General features: G+C 39.5%; 1 protein-coding gene across 3 annotated transcripts in view; it reads right to left on the bottom strand.

Annotated features, from left to right (window-relative positions):
* LOC107752523 (glutamate receptor ionotropic, kainate 5) overlaps positions 1–4,267 on the bottom strand; it is a 112,870-nt gene extending 108,603 nt beyond the window's left edge. For 2 of the 3 annotated variants that reach the window (XM_016568522.1, XM_016568523.1), the window contains exon 1: positions 3,707–4,077. The gene's annotated coding sequence lies outside the window, so the exon portion shown is untranslated. Of the gene's footprint in view, positions 1–3,706; positions 4,078–4,147 lie in introns of those variants that run through there. The other variant, XM_016568521.1, reaches the window with a different exon arrangement.
* Between the last annotated feature and the right edge of the window lie 1,379 nt (positions 4,268–5,646).

Below are 5,646 nucleotides of genomic sequence, written 5' to 3'. Positions count from 1 at the left end.
GAGGCCTTTTTTGCTTTTGTTAATTGTATAATAAAGAAAAGAAAACAGATAGAATACAAAAAGATTAGAAAAGCTAGTGTTTTTTTAAAGAAAACAAGCAGTAAATGAATAGAGTGTGAGTCTAAAAGTGACACGTTTTTTTTTAAAGAATAGAATTAGAATAGAGAGTGCTAGAGTTAGAGGGTCAAAAAAAGATGGAAGAGATGTGTTTTTAGCCGATTCTTGAAGATAGCTAAGGACTCAGCTCTCTCTCTCTCTCTCTCTCTCTCTCTCTCTCATTTTCATAACTAAATTCTATGGACTGAAAATGTAAAAAAAATATATACTTATATTTAAAAGAAACAGACATTTCTTTAAAAAAAATGAATGGAAAACCATTGAAAAGTTATGAAAATTATGTTTCAGCAGCGATAAAAGCAGTTGTTTGAAAGTGTAATAATCTAAAACACATTTTTCCTGTGTTTGGACACTGACTTGTTTTCAGGTTTTAGCAACTGATTGATAGAACTGTTTCTACTTTCGCTAGATAAGCTGCATCCTAAATACAGGTACAGTACTTGAACATGAAAACCAAGTAATATTAAACAGTGGTGTATACAAGCATACTGAATTTGAACTGTACTCCTCAATAAACACCATTTGGAGCTTTGGTTGTCTTCTCTGCCATAACACTCAAAATTAATTTGCTAGTCCACACATTCATACCTGGCACATCATGAGCAGCCAGACAAGAACCAATGCCATTTGGTGTCATAGATACCAAACTTGAAGTGCCGTACTGGAATGCACATTGACACGAATGAGATTTGAGAGCTGCAGCAGATGGGAACTTTTTAACAACTTAGTCTGTATTGCATGGCTTCAGAAGACTTGGAATAAGCAGCATGAGTCATATGGACTACTTTTTTGGTGCCTTCATGGTACATTTTTGTCCTTTTTGTAGCTTGACAGCTTGTGGTCACTGTACGCTTTCATAGTACGTTATAGTGCAGCTTTTTTTGTGCTCTGCGAAAGAAAGTCTTTCACGAATGGGTTTTGAATGACATGAGGGTGCGTAAATTAAGAATTTCCATTTTTGGGTGAACTCTTCAAGGCTGATGGAAAAGTGAAGAAAAACTATAGTACTGACTTTTCTATGTGACATTATAATCACCATTGTAAGAAATCCAGGAGGTGCAGGCAAAGCTTATTAAAGCAGGGCTTTAGTATTTGGACAGCATTGTTTCATACGGTGTCTGTGTGCTCTCCCTCTCATTCATACACATGCAAGGGGACTGACTGCGGTGATGGATTAGCTCTCAAGCTCTGGTCCTCCCTCTTTCTCCCTCTCATCTCTCTGTGGCACAGTCTGTGACCACAGCAAGAATGTGTGTATTTCTGACCCCTGAATTCTACATGGACTGGAAGAAAAAGCTAGATGGAGAAAGAGACTTGAAGAATAAAGAAATGGTGGCTACAAAGGCAAATGGAGAATATGAAAGACGGGAAGAGGACGGGCGACAGAAAAAAAAAAAAAGTGTCTCGCTCAATTGAACACTGTTGACTAAGATTTGCTCTTCCAACAAAAACCAGAATATCTGACCAAAAGACCCACAAAGCTACAGATGACAGATTTATTCATCCAGCATGTCTATTGGTAGCTGTTTGTACGCCACAGGCATGAGTGAAAAGAAAAGAAAAAATCCAAGCCTATAAAAACAGTAATTGAAATAAAATAACAATAATAAACAACTGAAGGAAAAATGAATAGAAAGATTAGGGGAAAAATTATAGTGAAGCATTTTTTCTGACTTGATTTATGACTCACAAGTGACTAGAAATGTCACTGAAATCTAGAAGTATAAAGCCATTTAAATATGATTTCCAGGCCTGAAAAAGTCATAGAAATTAATAATAATAATAAATTATAGAAATGGAAAACTAGGAAAAATACAGAAATGTATTCTACTTAAACTTTAGTGGCTTTAAGCAACTATGTAGGATCTGTATAAAATTAGTGAAATTACTTTAAAAAGTAAATGTCATGGGAATTCATTGGTCAAATGTGTGGAAACCCTGATATACACCAGCTAGTTAGTTATCAAGATAGGATATGTGGGCAACAACAGATAAACCATTCACCATGCTACTGAATAACTAAACATAGTTAATTAGGCCTATAGATAACAAGTCATTTTTATTATTTATTTTATTAACACAGATTCAAAATCTGTCTGAGCGGATGTTCTGATACATATTGTGATTGTTATTATGTGTTGTGCACGTATACTGCAATATCTAGTTCTTCTTTTGCATGAAGAGTTTCCTGCAAGAGTTCCTGCAGAGGAATGAATGAGCAAAATATCAACATGCAATTTGCAAGCAATATAGCCTGGACCTGCTATGATCAAGAGCGCAACAGATGTTGACCGGCATGGCAGCAGCTGACCTGTGCAGTGCCAGGAGTACAGATAGGAACACATGGCATTTTGGGAAAGAGCCCACTCTGACTGTGAGATTACCAGTAACTTTAGCAACCACACACTTTCAACAGGTGTCACAGGAAGCACACGAGAATAAAGACATTTACAAAGCTTGTCCATCACAGAAATCCTAAACAACTTTTCCTGTATGAGCAAAACTGCCTTTTTAAATGATTAAGAACAATGTAGGTGGTAAATGAATCACATCTCTGGCCTAAAACAGATTATTTGAAAGGAACACCTCCACATCAGCACTATTGCAACATTTTTTCAATTCATTTCAATTGTCATTTGAGATGTACATCCTCCTTGAACTGTGGCCCACCACGCAAAACCCCCAGTTTTGTCCATATTGTTGCCCTGTCAGCATCATTTTTCATCTCTCCAAAGCCCAAGCCCAGCTAACAGCATTGAAACAATTAACCAGAAAGGATGCTCAAACCTAATGTGTTTCACAAGTACTTTTTGTATCGCACTCCATGCGATTAACTGTAAATAAAAGTGTATATTTTCCCCTCTGTCTCCCCCGAGCAGAATATCAATATAGCTTTTCAATTATTGGCCGGCCCCAAGTGAGGTCCAGACACTGATTGAGCAAGTGATGGGAAAAAGGCTGAGAGAAGAGACAGAGACCACAGCTGTTTAATCTGGGGGGCAAAGCAGGAAAAAAACACAATCATTTCTCGCTGCAACAGCATTGTCAGTCACATTTATTACGAATAGCTATCGTCACATAAACTTCATGCCGAAGACACATGCATTAGTACAGAGAATAAATATGCCACTCCATTGAGCTTGTTTTATGAAAAGACATTCCATCAATTTGCATTCATTAGAGCACAACCTCAAGGAACTAATCATGGTCTGGTGTCACCCTATAGCCTAAAAGGTGCATGCACACCAGAACGTTACACTTGTGACACCTGCTACATACGTGCCTCTACAAACACACTGTATCTGCAGCAGAACATATATTTGTCCATTACGGAAAACAAGCTATGCACTATTTGCATGAGTAGCCCAGCAAAGAAGCCCATGCCATTAACCTTGACTCATTTTTACGTTTGCGTAGCGTACACATCCAAGTTAAACACCCACCCAGACGTACACACATAAACAGACGATAGATAAGCACAGCTACACAGGGGATTGAACACCATATGGAGCACCAAAGTCAAATACACACACGCACACATGACTGCACACACTCGCACAGACAGGCGGAGAGAGCGCGATCTACTCACAGAATGAAGCAGACGACACCGGGAGCTAATATCAAAGGATTGGCACCGGATACAAGCTGGCTGAGTCCCGTTGGGAATGCTGACAGATTCCAGGGAAATAGAGGAAGGAATATCCGAGGACACCTCTGAAACGGGGAGGGCGAAAGCAGATCTCACGCTTTTTTTAAGATCGGAGGTTAGGCTTCAGAAGATTTCCGTCTCTTGTTCTCGTTGCCTGGCTCTCCTTGTGGAATCTTTTGCCAAACGCTATCAGGTTCCTGATTTTGACTTGAGATACAACAGCATTTTGTCTGGGGTAAACAGGAGTACAGAAGAAAAATCAGTCGGGAAGGCAAATAAAAAAATTCCAGCAGAGATGAAATAACTCAATTCTCTCCTTTGCTCTCCCAGAGGCACGGAGAGAGGGGGATAAAAACGGAGATGGAGTGACAAGATAAATACCTAAAACTGCAAAAATGAGAAGCCAACAGAACATTCTGTTTCAGCTAGGGGGGAAAAAGAAAAGCTTCTCCCTCCTTTCCCCCACCCTATCTCAGTCACTGCAATGTGTTACGATCTCCCTTACAGTCTTAAGGGTCATCTGAAAGAAAAAAAGAACAAAAAAAAAAATCTAATTTTCAAGATGAAAAGAAGCTGAAAATGGAAAAAGAAGCTTAACTTATCAAAAGGTAGGAGTTGGCGACGATCTGTAGCATCTGGCCCCCTCCCTCCCTTTTTCGCTTTCTTTGGTCTTTTTCTCCTTCTGTCTTTGAATTTACCTGAATCTGAATAGTAAAACTAAGGCATGTAATACATTTTTCCTTTTTGCCCCAGATTGCAGGAGAACGGCCTTGTCGATTGAAAGCATAACATCTGATCTCTCTTTCTTTGTTTTTCTTTCTAGACCTACACAGTAAAACTGTTGAATGTCAGTCTAAAAGTTGAGATCTGATTGAGGTCTAATACAAAACAATCCCAAAATCAGTCTTTCCCTTATCAGAACTGGGCAGAACAAGGGAGGAGAAACACCACCAAACGCCAGAGATCGCTAGAAGATCGCCATCAGAACTGGCCTGCAATCTGATTCTGAGTGGCAACTCTAAAAAATGCTGGGTTGTTTCAACCCAACTTTGGGTCAAATATGGACTAACCCAACTGTTGGGTTACATTTTTACATTATATTTTTAACCCAAAAGTTGGGTTAGTCCAAATTTGACCCAAAGTTGGGTTGAAATAACCCAGCATTTTTTAGAGTGTACGGAGCCAAACCAATCCATTTTTGCCTACTCAAAGCCTTATTACACCATTTTAGAAGCCGTCATGTTAAATCAATACGTCTGAGCCCTAGCAGACATCAAACTCCGTACCTTCAGCACACATATTAACTAAGACTTCAACAAAGGGTGCCGAGATCACATTCTGTATTTTTCTCTGTGTGATCTAATGCTTCCGCTAGCGAGTCAGAGCATCATGCCAAGAAACCAAGCGAAGGTGAGAGGTTGAAAACGAGATTCGTTTTTCTCTTGCACTTCTCGCACTTGGCACAGTGAAACATAATTCTGTCTGCTTTGTCATCCTCTATTCCTGCCCCTCTCTGTCTGAGATAGCGGCTCTGAAAAGAATTTACAACTCTGAAGATTTCCCTGATAAATCTGCCGCTTTGCATCATCTCAGTTACACAGACGCAGAGACAACAACAGTATTTCACTCCGTGATATCACGCAACTCTATTTCACGGAAATGTATGAATCCCGTCACGCGGGCGATAAAGCGGTTTCCAGTATATTGCCTTTCTCATCATCGCCAATGCAATTGTTTAGGAAAGGTTGTGCTTATATCTGCGTTGTCAAGAGGTGGGAGATCCTCATATTACTGTAGACTAGCAACTGACAGGAAGTTTATTGCTCAGGGGTTGCTCTTTCATCGCTCAGAAGTCTTAATGGAGGTCTTGGTGTCTTAGG

Source organism: Sinocyclocheilus rhinocerous, unplaced genomic scaffold, assembly GCF_001515625.1.
Source record: "Sinocyclocheilus rhinocerous isolate Xijiao unplaced genomic scaffold, SAMN03320098_v1.1 scaffold1342, whole genome shotgun sequence".
In the NCBI taxonomy this organism is placed as follows: Eukaryota; Metazoa; Chordata; class Actinopteri; order Cypriniformes; family Cyprinidae; genus Sinocyclocheilus; species Sinocyclocheilus rhinocerous.
The sequence above is the reverse complement of the archived record's forward strand: the minus strand, read 5'-3'. Positions and strand labels throughout refer to the sequence as shown.